We start from the raw sequence: 16,953 nt of genomic DNA, 5'->3' as shown, positions 1-16,953 counted from the left end.
TTCCGAATTTTACACGTAGCATCCAAGGCCTTTTCAATTCTAATCTGCTATTTGTTTATTATTAACATTTCTGTCTGGTTTAGTACATATACTTTTCATGCATAAAAAAGTATTTGATAACAAAAAGGATTACGACCGGAGGTTGTCTAACTAATTATTAATCTGCAATGATTATTGCTGGCCCAAACATTTGCAGTCTCTGTGGAAAAACACGGATGTTGAAAGGGTGACATTTAATGCTGATCTAGTCGTGTTCATGGAGTCATTGGCCCTATGTAGGGAAATTCTTCCAGCCTATCGTGTTTCTTGTGCGCAGTCCTTTCGGAGGAGGAGGTAAGCTTGCTCTATTCGCTCAGATAGGCTTCCTTCCATTCCCACTGGATGACAGAGTTTGCGTTTTCTGCGCACTCCATATTTATTCGTGAGGCAGTCAGTACCGTTTCACACTAAAATATGAAATACCATCTCGAGGGCTAAATCATGCACGTTTTTTTGTTATACAAGTTTTTTTGTGTTGTAGAAGTTTTAAGCGACTGAAACATTTGCTACATTCATTATCGTATGTATCATTTCAAACATTCTCACACATTCCAGTCTTAATTCGCAAAAAAGCTTACAGTTATGAGGCAAAGACACAGATACTGGGTTTGCTTGGGGCGAAGGGTAAATGAAAAAAAGAAGGCTCAGTTTAATCCAACATTGAGCAGGTCAAAGCACATTTAACCCAGGAAGCGAATTCAGTTACGACTATATTAACACAAGCGCACAACTGGTGCCATAGGGAATGCATGTTGCAAGCTGAGTCGCAATTGAAAAAAACTTTTGATCCGAATTGACCACTTGTTGAACACACTCAGGCAGGCCTAAAGCTAAACGAATTGGAAAAGAAACCAGCTTCAAGCAGTTGCTGCTGGAAGACGCATATGAAAACACGAGGCCAGTGTGAAAGCATCACTTGACAGAATCCTGCAAATAGTGTGATGAAGCAATAAAAAAAGGGAAAGAATCAGAAAGAATTGATTCGAGCATAATGGTTGTTCAGAGTGGGGCTGAAATATAATAAAGGGGCATTGAAGAATGTGAAATAAGAGCGGCATTAAATGCCACTGCTACAGCACTGGCTTAGACAGACCAGATAAAGGGATTAAGTCCCAGAAGAACCTCCCGTAAGCTCTGCCACAGCAGGGGCTCGACATGTCAGACCTCTCAATAGAGAAAAAGAAAGAAAAAAGATTGAGCAAACAGCAAAAGGAGGATGTGCGAAACATGTTTAAAAGACACCTCCCGAAGCGAACCGGACGGAGGAAAAGTGTTCAAAGCGGGCACCAGGGGAACGACATATTCTGGCGCTGAGGCAAGGAGATCGGAGACTCGAACTGGGATTCTTGGCACGGGAGATATGGGGCCAACTGGGGAACAGAACATTTTTTTGACTGGAATGGGAGTTTATAGCGGGACAGGCTCCGACAGGTGCTCGTGAGAGCCCCCGCGGGGGAGGCGCGCACCAGCTCGTGGCGGCCATATCTACTCGTATGGAAGGAGAACAGTAAGCACATAGGCAGAGTTGCTGCATCACAAAAGGCAATGATCTGATTGGATAGTTCGTAGTTCCTATAGGAACAGGTTGTTGATTGCATGTTTTGTGGTGCTGGTGAAGCATTATGGTCTAATTCCAGAAATAATCAAAAGGGTATTCGTGAAAATGAGATGGTTCGGCCACACGAAATGCATCTAAACGTATATACTTCATGTCATGTAAACATAGCCTCTGCTGTGGATCTGTGTGACCCACACAAAAGTTTCAACACCTCTGAGCACAAGATAATCTCTTGGTCAAAGGAAGACCTTGTTATGATGCACCCCATGTGTACAGACTCTGAATATGGCCAAAACCGGTTATTTTACACGAGGAAGGGAGATTTGTAAAGTCTGGTTTACACATTCTTACTGCAGCCATCTCACTGGCTCGTGGGCAATGATGGGTTTTATTTTATGGCTACTAGAGACCTGGAGTAAATGTACCGAACTCTGGATCTTCGGGTGAGAGTATCTCGAGAATACAAGGGGTAAGTGAGCGTAGAGGAAAAGAGAGATGCGTTTCTGTGTTTTAAAAAAAATATATATAAACCTAATTTTTCTGATTTTTGAAGCAAACAACAACCAGCAACCTCACCACAGGTCCAACATATAGTAAAATGAGGGATTGAGGTGAACACCATCGCATCCCACCTGAACATACATCTCAAAGCAATCCATAGTACTTCTCGTGTAGTTTTTAACAGCCCAACCTTCCAACTTCACCTTGGGCTATCCCATGCTTTTGCATGTTAATTCAAGGACAAAAAGACACAATGTGATCAAGGATTCAGGCAAAATATCTAGGAGCCTGGATGGTTCCCTGATGATTTTCTTTCATGCTAGAGAAAATGTATCTTTCCTCTCCATTTTAGCCCTTCTTCTTGTCTCCCACTTCCCAGCCCTCTCTATTCCTCAACCCTTCTCTCCATCATGACCCCTTCTCTGTACCATTCTCTTGTTCCCTTGATCTTGCTCGGTCTTTTACTTTGTCTTTCTGACACTTAAGACAGTTCTAGGGCAATGACAGTTTGCAATTAAAAAAAGTCAACAGCCAATGGTACAGCCACCGCCTCTTTGCAAAGTAGTAAACTTCCCTCCTGCAGGCATCACATATAGAAGAACCCAATTACATTTATTCTAAGTACCAAAGAGCCCAGCACACTTAAAACGTTACCAAGCCGCCATAGAAATTACACAAATCAGAGATGAAAACATATCTGGTGTCTTTTATTACAACCATCCGCTGCAGATTTTGGGTGGGGAAAATTAAATCCAACCAGGTCAGTGGTCTTCCTCAAATCAACAAAGAGCCGTACGCAGTTTGGCAGCCTTTCCTTGCTTTGAGATTGATTCATGAACTACCATCAATTGTAGTGCCTGAACACAATGTGTTGTGTGACACCACATTGATTTCACATTTTCTCCTCTCTTGATAATCAGCCACTGCTGAGACCTTTGATCAGTTTGAACAGTGAAGGGGGCACATACATTTCAGGACCACATTTAGTTAATGCACAGATTATGGTCAAACCACTACTCTAAATGTTTTCCAACATTGATGAGAAGAAATGCATTGCAGATTATATAAACGCGCTGATGTCCATTTTCTCAATCTGCTAAAAAGTGAATTAACCAAAAGTACACCACAGATATCTGAGCCATCAGAATAAAAAATGAATACTGTAGTCGAGAATTACAAGTACATGATTTGCACCAAGGGCAACTCGCAGGTTACGGAGAGCACCTTGGGTAAGGTAAGCCCAGATAATTTTCTAGGCTTGTCTTGGAGGCCAGCTGCGACAATAGCTTTCCAGCAGTGACACATCAATGCATAGTCCTTCCACGGTAGGCAGTTGTGACCAGAAATACATTGTACATGATTTGCACCAGTGGTTAGAGGCGGCAGACCCGGGAGCAGAGGACGGCCCGGGACCAGGGTTCAATTCCCGACGCGGCAGGGTCGTGGACCAGGGTCAGCGGACTCGATAATTCTCACCTCCGGTGCCTACTCTAACCAGGGATCACACTCGGCAACTCTGGGCATTAGCTTGCCTCATCTCCACAACGGCCCCCCACATACGCGGGGGATGCCTGGTTTCACCTTGGAGATACCCAGTATGGACCATCTCACAAGGAAAGCCAGGACGGGTTCCCCAGCGGTCTATTGCGCAGAGATACTCCTTCGGGAGTCGATTCTAGCGCATTAGAAACCCGCAATTAATTAATTGACATGGCCTTAGGTGTTCGGCTTCATACTGCTGATTGGACTAAATGTTGGCCACGAGGGGCAAGATGTTAGCCCGATCTATCTGGTGGCCAGTAAGTCATGGATCTCCTATGTGCATGCTTTTACTGGCCTAGATGGAAAGGGTTTCTTCTGTAAGAGCTTGCAGCACACCTACATCAAGCATTCTTCCACGATTAACTTATACCAGAGAAGATGAGTGCGCAGAGGGAAACATTTGACAAAGTGGCATTTAAAACCGCACACCAGAAGACAATCATTGGCTTTATTTCTCTTGTTTACCAATCCAAGGGAGAAGACACTTCAGATTTGACAAAAAAGTCACAACTAAAGTAACTTCACGCACAGGAATGAAAGAGAACCCTTGAAACATGATGTAAGAATACATTGCAATGTAAAGGCAATTAAGAACTGGGCTTCCTATAAGGGGAAAAGAAGAGACTGTAATGAAGCGGCGCCAGAGTAAGGATGAAGGTAGGCCAGGGTAAAGATAAAGGGTTAATGGGTAGAGAAGAAATCCAAGCCTCTGTATGTAGACAGATCATGTTCACCCATGTCTAGCGTTGTTGGAGGATCTGGCCGTTTGTAAGTTATGTTATTAGATGAATTACTATATGCCAGATAGGAAAATGTGTGTTTTCAGAGAACGAGAAGAAACGAGACTCAGCCTAGGTAGCCACCCCTGTGGATTCAGAATGTGTGCAGACCTGCTCCATGGCTGTATTCTTCTGTGCAAGGATTAGAGGATAGGGGCCCAACGATGGTAACCAAGGCGGCATCCATGATAATTTCACACAGACCATGTAAATGTAGGTATACTGAAAACTTGTCATGCACCCAGCGGCTCTCCGGGACCAACGTCGGATTTTAGGCATGCGCTCATTGACATCTGTTGAATTTGCAGTGAGGATGTTTACAAACAGGAACTCAGCCCAAGCTCAGTGACGGAGGATGTGTATGTGTTTTTGCGATTAATGAGTGAGGAACATCTGCACTCTAGTTTCACAACTCAGAGACGTGGGCACCCTCTAGCCACCCGGCCAGGTGACCTGCTGTTAACTTAGAGTGGCACTGATCTCTTCGGCTCCCGCCTGCCCGCCATGAGAGGGTTTTCTGCTGTGTATCCACACCTTGAATGGTTGCGGTCTTGCTGGCGGCAGGCAACCTTTGATCACAGCCGTTCTATTTACTCTGGCTGTGTCTGAACCAGAGTATCTAATTTGCCTACATCAACAAGGTATGAGAGACTATGGTCTTCAGTGCTCACACCTAAGAGAATGAGTGTACCTTTCTAACTGTGTGCATTAATGCCTTTGGGGCTGTTGTCCTATTATCAGCCTACCACACCGGAGCAGCATGAGCACTTCCATTGTTTGCCCACAAAGGCCTTCTCCAGGAGGCTCTGGGCCTTTCACACGAGCACCAGTTTCGATACATGAGGACACATTCATTTTTTTGTTCGGCACGAGGAGATTAAGTGATTTGTCCAGAATCACAGGATGTTGCGCGTACTTGCCAAGACTCGAACCCGAGTCCTCAGATTTAACTCCTTGCGTGGTCATGACGAGCTCAGCTCGTCATGAGGCATGGTGGCCGTGTGCTGACGACGAGCTGAGCTCGTCATGACACGCGCGGCGCTCACACGTGGGGCTAATTCCTCCGCAGTGCTGAGCATTCTAAAAAACGGGCGTGGTCTCGTCATCAGCACAGCGCCACCGTGCAGCATGACGAGCTGAGTTCGTCACGCGCCCCCCTCCCCCCAGCACCGTGGGGGAATTAGCCCTGTGGCGAAGGGGTTATGGTCGACCGCCCTAGCCCTTAGGCCAACTCCACTCCCCAAGGGTTGCCTGCATTGGGCAGTTCTGTGCAGCTACTGCCTCATTTGCTGACCCATCCATATCGGAGTGACCTTGGCCTGGCTTGCTTGCACTGCCTGGTTCTGAACCACCCTGTCCCTCTAAACTCTGGCTGTGTGTGGCCCACGTCTTGTTTGCCTACACACCAACGTGCTCCCTCTCTAGGTATGCCCCCAACGGCCCCGCAGAGCGGCCTTGGACGAGCGGAGCGCCTCCATGCCCCCTCTGCCTGGTCTGTCCAGAGGGTGCAGCTCCGAACGACCCTCGTCCGGTTTGCCACCATGGGCCGGGCTATGCACCTCGACCCCGGAGCCCCCTTAAAGTGGCCCTTGTCCCCTCCGCAAACACCAGCGGCCCTGCGCGGCTCCGCTTCGCTTCCTGCGCGCGCTCTCTGGGCCTAAAAAGGCCTTAATTTTTTTATTACCTGTTTGACTCTGCTGCCTTATTGCTCTCTACCACTTAATGGTTCCTGTAACCGTGGAAACGAAACGAATAAATGTCCACATGAGAATGAAATGATTAAACAGGTCGCCCTTGCAAAACAAATGTGCGCCCCGTGTAGTCATTTGTGTATACAGCAACTGTTAGAAGTGCAGACTTGCCTGGCATGGAGGCTGGCCGTGCACAGCCCCGGGGAGGGGCACGGGAGTGTTTGTGCCACCTGTCGGACCGTGGGCAAAGTCTGGGGCAGAGCAGACTCCGATCTCAAGGAACGTTTGTGACTTTATCTGCGCACACGCACAAAGCTTCGGTGTGCACTCTGTGCCAGGCACCACGCCCTGCGCCCTGACGGGAAAGAGGCGCCCTGCCAGGCTCATGACGGCTCGCGGGGTGGCACCAAAGAGCCAGTCCCCACGAAGTGGCAGCGACAACAAGCACTGGCAAAGCCAACAGGCCTCACATTTTAGACCTATTGACTTTAACAATGGGGCCCGACATCAGCAAAAAAAGTTTTTTGATGATACGGTGCAGCATCGGACACAAAGAAAAAAAAGGAAAAAAAGCATGTTGCTGGTGACAGTGTCATTTTGTTGGAGTGCACATATATAATGACGCATGCTCCTTTTTTACACTTACCCATCAAACATCTATCTTTAAAAAAAATACATTTAACTAGCGCAAAGGTGCTTTTTTAAGCTAACAATTTGCTGCCTGCCCCTGCAAAAAAAAAAGATATATATATACACACACACATATAAAAAAAATACGGCAGTAGAAGAGGCGCGACAAAGAGGAGTGGGTGTGGTTGGAAGATGGGGCAAAGCAGCTGGGAGTGGGAATGAGAGATAAAATAAAAATAAAGCTGTATTGCTTCCCCTTAAGTCATTGTGCCGGGACCCTCATGAGTAGCTGTGCACGTTACAAGTACAAGTAACATAACATAACATAACATATTGATGGAGGAGGGGAAAGCAGTACACGAGAGAGAGCACCACAGAAGTGAGAGGAGGATCACATGCGGGAGAGAGTAACAAAGAGCATGCAGCCCGGAGAGATTGGCAGGGAAGAAACACAGGAGACAGAGAGCAAGCAGCACGCGAGGGAAAGAGCACACCAGGGAGAGAGCTGTAAAACACATGCACTCTAATGGAGAGCTTAACCAACAAAAACAAGATGTCCCTGAAATTGAGTAGTGGAAGGAAACAAGTCAGCCTACCCAAAGAGGCTATGCCGAAGGCGGAGAGGGGCAACACAAGTAAAGGAAGGCTAGTCATGGAATAAGAAGTAGGCAAACAAGAGTGACAATAAAGTAAACCAACTGCAAGCAATGGGAAGGCTATAACCCCACTGTGAATTCTTGGTAAGCCCTCAATATGTCTTGGCCAACCAGACAACTTGCATAATCTGGCAGGTCAGACCTAAAATTCATATATGGACAGAAGACTCCTCATCTAACCACAAAATACCTATCAAAGACTTAATTAGACACTCACATTTATAAGAGGCCCTGCACAGAGAGGAGAAGCCTCGTAGAGACGGAATAGGTTCCACACAGACAGAAAACCTATAAAGACAAAGGGTACCCTAAACAGACGGAAGACACTGCACAGACCAAAGACAAAACAGAAGAAGAACCAGACACAGAAGAAGACCTACACAGACAGAAGACACCTCACACAAACATATGCAGCACCTTCTGTCTGTATGAGATGTATTCTAAGTAAAGGAAGCCACACACCCAAACAGGCAATAGAAGTCCGGTAGAAACAGAATGTACTATGAACATAACAGAAGAAGCTCTACACAGGCAGAACACACCATGAACAGAGATAAGATGCCCCACTCAGACAGAAGACGTACATAGACAAAAGGCTCCCTTAACAGACCGAAACCTCACACAGACAGAAGACAGCTCAGACCTTACTGCATATAGGCTGAAGAGGCCCTACACTGACAAAAGAAGTCCTAAAAAGATAGACTGCACCTTGAACAGACAGAGGAAGCCCCACACAGACAAAAGGCACCTCACACAGAGATGCTGTGTATACACAGACTAAAACCCACACAAAGATGAAGTCCCAAAAGACACAAGAAGATGCCTGCTCAGCCATACACCTTGCATGCACACAACACGGCACACACAAAAAAGTCCTGCACAATGCACCCATGTACACAAGATGCGTTACACAGATGTCATGCCCCTCACACAGACAGACAAAGCCCTACATCGAAAGATGCTCTAGTAGGACTGGCATTTGTGCTTTAATGTCTTTAGATTTGTTTGCTGGAAAGTTTGATAGTAGACAAGAACCTTTAGCAATTTCTTGAAGTACCAAAACATGATCTTGTCACTGTGCGGTTTATTAAACGGGTGGGGGTGTTACATGCTGTCAGGCTTATCCCATATGTGGGCCCAGACAAACTACTTTACTAAATTAGCAGCAAATCAAATTTGTATACTCTGTGCATTGACCAAGGAATTACTTAAGATACAATGTGCAATAATGTATTTCACAACTCAAGTCCTCTCTCTATCCAACAAACCCCACATCTCCAAACACAACTTCCAAGAAGGTATGGAAGACGTCGCAAAGTGGATGAAGATCAGCTGCCTACAACTCAATACAGACAATACTAAAGTACTCATCATGGGCCCACACCAAGACACCTGGAATGACACCTGGTGCCCCCCCGCCCTCAGGAACCCTCCCTCCCCCACTGAGCACCCATGCAACCTCGGAATCATCCTGAACTCCGAACTCAAAATGAACTGCCAAATCAACGCATTCACTTCCGCCTGTTTCCACACCCTCGGTCTTCTAAAAAAGACCTTCAACTGAATTCCTCTCGAGCACAGGAAATCCGTCACCCATGCCCTCATCAGCAGCAGACTGGACTATGGCAATGCACTCTATGCCGGGATCAACAAGAACCTCACCTGCAAACTCCAGAACACCTCCGCCAGACTAGCCCTCAACCTACCTCGCCACTGCCACATCACCAAAAACTTGCGGACACTACATTGGCTCCCCATCAAGAAGAGAATCACCTTCAAGCTTCTCACCCACGCAGCCCTCCACAACACCGGACCGCCTACCTGAACCACCGCCTCTCGTTCCACACACCCCAGAGATCCCTCCGCTCAGCCCAGCTCTCCCGGGCTACTGTGCCACGCATCAAGAAAACCAGAACAGGAGGGTCCTTCTCCTTCCTCGTGGCCAAGCCATGGCACATCCTCCCTCTCCACCTCAGGTAGACACCAACACTCTCCAAGTTCATGAAGACCTCAAGACCTGGCTCTTTGATGAACCCAAGTGAAATTCATAAAGCTGCTCCCCCGCCAGCGCCTTGGGACACTACGGGTGAGTAGTTGCACTTCACCAACCCCTTGATTGATTGATTGAATTTTCTTTAATTAGACCACCCTTTCCTATCGATGATTTTTCCACACAAGCTCACTGGCTGCCCCTGTACTCTTTAAATAAATAAATAGGTGTCAAAGAACAACATCTTAGGCATTATTAATCTGACCCACATATCAACAGCTTAGGTCAATGACAAATGAGCAAGCACAGATCAACACCCAACACCAAAAGAGACGAACAGACTCCGAGAGGTACAGATCCACATACAAACATGTTTAGCCTTCGGAGATGAAAGGGTGTGCCTGGATAGAAGGGTGCACACAGAGATCCACACTCAGGGTGGTGGAGATGCAGGGACACACAGACTAGCATTGCGTGGTCACAAAGACTCCATCTCAGGCTTGTGGAGATGCAAGGAAAATCGCCTACATCTCAGGCCTGCAGTGAGGGACAAAAATTCTCACCAACTCCCTGTGCCAGCCTGCAGATAAGACCTTAGCAGATGTATCTGTCCGACATTGTCCTGCTGTGACTTGGAATTTAGGATGCACCTTTGCACCCCTTGCTAGGACCACCGGGGTGCGATGTGTGAGGATTTGTGACCCCCATAAGTCCGAGGGCGAGGAGATGGCGTTTTCCCTATGAGGCAGGTCCTGCTCCCAACACCTCACAGCAAGCGAGCGACCATGGCACACTATCTGGGAGTTTCCAGATGCAATTATCGAAAAGCACAAAGGGTTCATCTTTTAGTACAAAATGTTCTGAAATAAAACAAGAAAAAAAAAAACAAACAAAAAAGCCGCAAGAAATAATCGTCTCGAGATGCATGGAGCTTGCCAAAACAAGTGCACCCCGCCTTGCCTGGCCTACCATAGGAGAGGACCGGTGCCAGCTCTGTGCTGAGGTGACACAAACTTTCCAGATAAACCAGATTTACAACAACTTCCACAGCACTCTTAACGAAAAAAAAGGTTTACAGGTATTTTTGTTGAATATTTGAGCTGTGAATGCATTTCTGGTAAAAATGCCCTATTGATAGGTTACGAAACGGAGAGCTCTTCTATCCACAAAGCACGTACTGTGCAGAAACCGCAATAAGGCTCGTTTACCCCACCCACAGAACAGGTGCAACAGCAAGAGTGCACGACCCCCCCTCAAGACAGAGAACAGTTACATCTTTGGCATGGGCAAAGTATGGGATTTACACAGACACTCACTCGTAGGGCTTGTTCAGCCTGGCTTTGCCATCAAAATAAGGACCTGCCCAGTCCTTATGCTATAAACACACAGCTAATCTCTCACACACACACACACACACACATATAAATGCACAAACACGGCACAGGAGCTACACAACAAGATTCTGTGACACTAAAAAGCTACAGCTCAGCAGCAGGAGTGAACACTTCCCTCACTTATATAAGATTTACAACATGGAGCTGAAGGGGCAGCCTGCCTTGTAGGGAACTAATTAAGTGCAGGGCAGCACCACAAACAATCCTTAACAGGTACAGCACAGCCAATAACAAAAAGAATGCACACAGCACCAGCATACAAGGTGTGCAGTACATCCCTAGGGTAGTGAGATCTTTCATCTACGGGCTCTGAGCGCCGCTGTACTAGACGTCCGAGACCTTCTAGAGCATTTTTGTATTGGGGTAGGGTTTAAGGGTAACGTTGTGAGGGCTGAATTGCTACTGTAACCAATATTATGGGGGATTATGGTCTTCTGGGGTGAAACGTAGGTAGCGAGAAAAAAACCAAGCAGTTCGCCATGTAATTTCCACAGCAGGACAGGTAATTAATCACTAAAGATGCAGCACAAGAAAAAAAAAAGCACACAATGAAAATAAAATAGACCTATTTAGACATGCCAACAAATGAACGTTCAGTTGAGACATTAGACCACTGCTGAATTCAGAAATGTGTACATGAAAAGTGTAGAAATCACTCACTGGGGAGAAGCAAATGAAATCACAACCCAAAGATGGGCAAAACAGAGAGAGTAACTTTCTGTAATGATAAAGGTGGGGATGTCTGACTAAAGTAACTATTCAGTGGCCTCCGTTAACAATGGTGCTAGCAAGCGCTTCTGACCTCGATAAAAGAACACTAGCCTTAACCTCAAATTGTATAACCATTTTCGGGGCCCGCATTTTTAGTTAAGGCTAAGCCTAGAGTGCTTTTCTTTGACAATGTCAGATGTAAATTCCTAGGAGGATCCGCTGACACTGTGGTGATGAACCAATCAAGCAGCCCATGGTGACCTTCACAAAGTGCAGGTGAGAAACCTGGAGTAATGGCTGCTTAGTGAGCGTACTCCACTTCACCAACAAGAGGCATTTTTGTTAACACACCTACTATGCCTCGCTGGTATTGACTCTGTTTTGGGAGTGCAGACACTAGGAGCTGTTGTTGATCAATCAATCAATCAATCAGGACATTTGTAAAGCGCGCTACTCACCCGCTAGGGTCTCAAGGCGCTGTAGTGTCAAGGTCTCCCAAGCGTATTCGGCAGGCAGGGCACATACGTAATGGCAGAGGAGAATTGCCCCTCAGCCCGCAACAACAGAGTTATTGTCATTTCATTTACGTTGTCTGTTCTAGCCCCGCAATGACTATAGAGTGGGGCTTTGCCGGGCATGTCAGGGAGGAGAAAACTGCACTCATAAGTGTGCATGTGTGCTTGGCCGGCCAGCCAAGCTCACACGCTCACTTATGTTTCTCCAACCCGGCTGTGTTCCACAGCCCGGTTGGAGAAAAGGCACAGGCTCCAATGCACTGTCTGAGCGGTAAATGAGGCCGCTCAGACCAATCCTGGTGCTAGTCTCGTGAGAGAACAGCGTTTGGATTAGGTGTGAAGCCTGTACCCTGTATGCTTATCTCCTTCTGGCCCAACGGTGACGAGAAGAGCAGCGAGGTGGCCTTCAGCAGAGCGGGAGGTAAGTCTTTTATTTTTTATTATTTTAACCCTCCCCCAAAACCCTGCTCTCCTCCCACTGCCGCCCTACCACTGAAGATAGGTGGCCTCCGCCACTGATATTTGGCCCTTTTAGAAGACCTCAAGAACACCTTTCGCACTTGGAGCCTCCAAAATATGTACCACACATTTAGGGACCAAACAATGAAATACTGTCCCAACTGTGACTTGTAGATCTCTAGATATAGCCCTTTGAGTTCTTCAGAAGCTCTAACCTTAAAAGTGAGTCCTTTGGGACTTCAGGACCACAATGCACAGGAAGGTTTTGACAGCAAGTGACCTGATCTGAGACACATGACTAATAAACCTGCCGGTTTGCTCCAGTGCTTACCGTGAGTTCCCAGTACCTAATAGAGATTAGAAAAAAATTCCTCTCCGTGAGCCTGATGCACAATATTGGTCAATTTTTCCAATTAGGAGTAAAGAGAGGTTCTGTTGCACCTTTTTACACAGAAAATTGTTCAGAAATAAATAAATAAACCATAGATCTTATAAGTCTTTGGTATCAAGAAACTTTGACTGCATTTTATTTAAACTTTAAGTCTTGGCCCGAGACACTACAACAGCAGTGAAACTACCCAGTTATCTTAAAATGTCAAGAAACTCCTGTGAAACACCTGTCTGACACTCTTAAGATGCACTGTGCGCTAACACTGCAGCAATTTGCGAACTTTAGAGTGCTTCTAAGTAATTGTGGAGGCTGCCTTAGAGAGACACACAGTCTCAAAGTAAAGAACGTACCTCCATATTGTTTGCTACTAACACCTGTTACTGTACTACGTAAAACCTGCTTGGGGTCAATTTGGAACCGTATATACCAGACAATCCAAACCAGCATATAACCTCTAATTTCTGTATCATTCCATGTACTTACCTTGGTAATACTTGATTGACTGCTGGCACCAATAACGTATTGTGTGTGCCCCTACTTCGAGTGCTATTATAATGAGCTCTGGGGGAGTTATCATTCTGCTTTCAAGGGCATGGGGCAGATCGAGCACTACTTTAACAGGCATCATGGTGCAAGTGTGCTGTTTTAGCAGAGTATAGAGCTGATGGGCTCAACCCTGGTCAGCAAGGGGTGTTCCATGTCAGATGTTCAGGGTAGCCACCGACTACGAAACTGATTGGCATTTAGGCGTATGTGTGTAACTAATCCCATATAGATTTCCTGCTAATATGGTGTATCTATGTAAGGATGTTACCATAACACTTTGAAATAACTAAAATGCCGCTCTGCAAGTCCTTAATGTGCTCCTCTGGGGTTTAAAAAACAAATAAAAGAATTTTTAAAAAATAAACACTTTTTCATTTTTCTGCCCTTAACAACCAAGAGTCCCCTCTAAGTGTATGCCAGGCAAACTCAATGCTCCGAATAGCTTGGGGTGGGGTGGGGGGTGAATCCCAAGTGTCCCCACTCTAATCTCATGGAGAGATCTTGCCCTTGCCTTGCCAGCACGTGGGGAGACTGCCTGGTTAGGAGCAGCCTATTCTGCTTTGAGGTACATCCATTTTGCTGTATCCCTGAAGATGGGTATTTGGCACACTTTGCTGTCACACCAGGTAAAATCCATGCAGCCCCCCCCCCCCCCCCCCATAATTAGATATTCCTCCCTACCATCAGAGTGCAGTAAGATTACACTAATGTATGAAAGACTCAAGAAATGTATGCCTACCATATCCTGAACCTACATTAACCCTGACACGTAGCAGTTGTTCCCTCTGGGGAGAATGCCAGCATCCTGTTTGATCAGGTAAAGAATTGTTTTTTCTGGTGTCTGGTTTTGGGCTTGAATATACAACCTGTCTGCCAATACAGTTGTACCAGCGAGAGAGTCGTACAAATAACCCTTTATCAATGGCTCAAATTCCAAACAAAGCTCCTTGACTTGAATAAAAAGCTTGAAGTACCCGCTATGATGTTGGGGTTACAGGAAGGCTGCTCTGCACGGGCCTTTGGCGACTTTGGTGTAACAGAAGCTGGCTATATCAAAATAGGTTATCTGAAGGGAGAGGACCTGCATCTGGTCTCCTTGAGAGTAGGGTGGTTCCAAATGATGTGCAGTGCACACATCTATCTAGGATGGTCTTGAAGCTGTGGCTACGACAGGAGCACACAGCCCTGGTTTCTCAGAGGTCACCCCGCTCTCATGAATTCACCTGCCCCAGGAAATGAAATGATTAAGCAAAACCCATAATATGTCCATAATTATGGATCCGATATCTTACGCATCACCCACATCTACATAAACAGGGCTACACTTACAGGAGTCAAGTATACCATGGTGATATTTTATTTATTGTTTTTGGGTGTTGTAAAGTGCGTACACCACATCTCAGCCACATCTGAGAACTTCTAAGTATTGAGGGATGGATTAAGAGGAAACTGAGCTGGTCAGGAGGAGAATACTGCCAGATGATGACCTAATTGGCAAGGACTGCAGAATGATATAGTCTGGGAGTCACCATCCTGCCTGCACAAACTCCGAATGTAGTCCCCTCTTTACAGGTACACTTGAGTCACGATAGGCCTGAACAGGAGTGACATTAAATATGCTCCAGGATGAAAAGGAGGCTACAAGGAATAGTCAATCCATACACATAGGTGTCAAAAGGAGGACTGTCGAAAGAAATATCACCATGACCAGGCTCCCTCGTTATTCTGTCTAGTGTGCAGTCAAACCCAGAAGCAGGACCCCAACACGCCTGCATCTGGTCTCTCTGAGACCAGATGGAGCTGTCTGACGGGAAGTGACTGTGGTTCACCCAATCGCCTTCAGCCACCTTCAGTGAGGGTGCCCCTCTCCCAAAATTCGTCAATAGCCATAAGAAACATAAGCCCTCCTGATCCTTTAAGGGCTAAGCCGGTAAACAGGAATAACAAAAGCATACATTATGACCAGGGCGACTTGAATTATGCGATTCTGTGGCCACTGCTTTGTTTTTGCATAATTATGGTTTTTATGCTTTTGCCACATAAGCCATCATCTAATGCATACCGTGCAGACTTTAACAAAAAGAATGAATCCAGCTCAAAAGGATCAAAGGTTACTAAAAACGCGGCAAGCAGTGGAAGGCGCTAGCAAAGGTGAACTGTCATCATTCGGTTGCTAATTTCGGGCTTTGGTTGTTAAACTGATGCCAATAAGATGTATCTGCCTGGACACTTCTAGCATGTGTAAAAACTACAAAATAGTGAAGTGATACGATCAAAAAATGTGCAGTATTTTGCAGCATTATCTGGTGCTCCCCGCCGCATAATTCGAGTGGCCATGGTTATGACTGGCCGCAATCTGTCCAGTCTGCCTATGGCAGCTCCTACTGGTCTGAACCCGCACCACAGCTTGCCCTAAACTCTCGTTTTGAGACCGTGTCTCACGCAGACCCCCGGGGAGGGCCGGATAAAGCACCCCTTGGGTTTGGCGAGGGGCACGGGAGCTGAAGGCAGTCGTGGCCGAGGCCCTGAGGGTTACAGGCAGCTGTTGACGCAGAGTGACCGAATAAGGGTGGGGGAGGCTCGGAACAAGCAAATGTACCTCACAGCCCTCCTGGTTTCCTGGCGGTCTTCAGTCGGAGGGCGCGTTGAGATCCCGGCCTCGTGGAAGGTGTCTGCTCTTGAACCCCGGTCCTTAGCCGGCCACCTGTCGGGGCTCCCGGGGTTCGTGGGCCAGGACGCCTGCTAGCCGGGCGCGCCGTCCCACGGCGAGGCCTTGGGAGAGCTGCTTCGAGCCGGAGCCGCACATCCCGCAAAGCGTCACAGGCCGAGTTCAAACCCAAAATTAGAACATTTTCAGGACACGCGCTCTGCGTCCACACCATCGCCTGTCCCTGTCCATCAGCGCGCCCTCGGCTTCCAAAGTAGAGACTTTACGACATTTGTTCAAAGAACTAAAGGCAGCGAGAGAAGGGCATGCCTGCTCCGGCTGCCCAACACAAGGGCCCCCCTTCGAACGCTGCGCATCAGCCCTCCTTTCTCTTCTACACAGCAGACCCCCGCCTCCTACTCTCAAAGTTCACCAGGACTCTCACTACAGCACAAGACAGCACACAAACCCCCTCCACTTCATTTTATCCTATTGCATTGAAACATTTATATAGCGCTCACTACTCCTATCCGTAGCCATGAAGCGCTTACCTACATGGCTGGCACACAGCACCCCATCGCTCCTCCTCTAAAACAGCCCTGCAGGCAGATCACATCAGGACTCCTCTTCCGGCACCAGAGACCAGACCCCCCCCCCCCCCTTCAGTCTACACAGGCCAGCAGATCCCTTCTCCTAGACTCTTCTACACCATGCTCTAGGCCTCTCCTGCCTACACAACACATAAGGCCTCCTCATCCTGCATTGCACACTTGACCCCCCATTCCTACCAAGTACAACACACTTTGGTCACTGGGTTACCTGGGACTGTGGCTCCTGCATTGTAAAGACCACTAATGTAATTTTGTTTTGTTTGTGGTTTTCGAATTGTTTTCCCCATAGATGT

The 16,953-nt window shown here is 47.0% G+C and overlaps 1 protein-coding gene across 12 annotated transcripts in view; it reads right to left on the bottom strand.

Moving 5' to 3' along the window:
- Positions 1–16,953, bottom strand: part of CASZ1 (castor zinc finger 1) — a 197,562-nt gene that overhangs the window by 168,039 nt on the left and 12,570 nt on the right. The window contains exon 1 of one of the 12 annotated variants that reach the window (XM_086921330.1): positions 16,002–16,129. The exons of the other annotated variants lie outside the window; for them this stretch is intronic. The gene's annotated coding sequence lies outside the window, so the exon portion shown is untranslated. Of the gene's footprint in view, positions 1–16,001; positions 16,130–16,953 lie in introns of those variants that run through there. 12 annotated transcript variants of the gene reach the window in all.

The sequence above is a fragment of the Lissotriton vulgaris genome, chromosome 5 (assembly GCF_964263255.1).
Source record: "Lissotriton vulgaris chromosome 5, aLisVul1.2, whole genome shotgun sequence".
NCBI lineage: Eukaryota > Metazoa > Chordata > Amphibia > Caudata > Salamandridae > Lissotriton > Lissotriton vulgaris.
The sequence above is the reverse complement of the archived record's forward strand: the minus strand, read 5'-3'. Positions and strand labels throughout refer to the sequence as shown.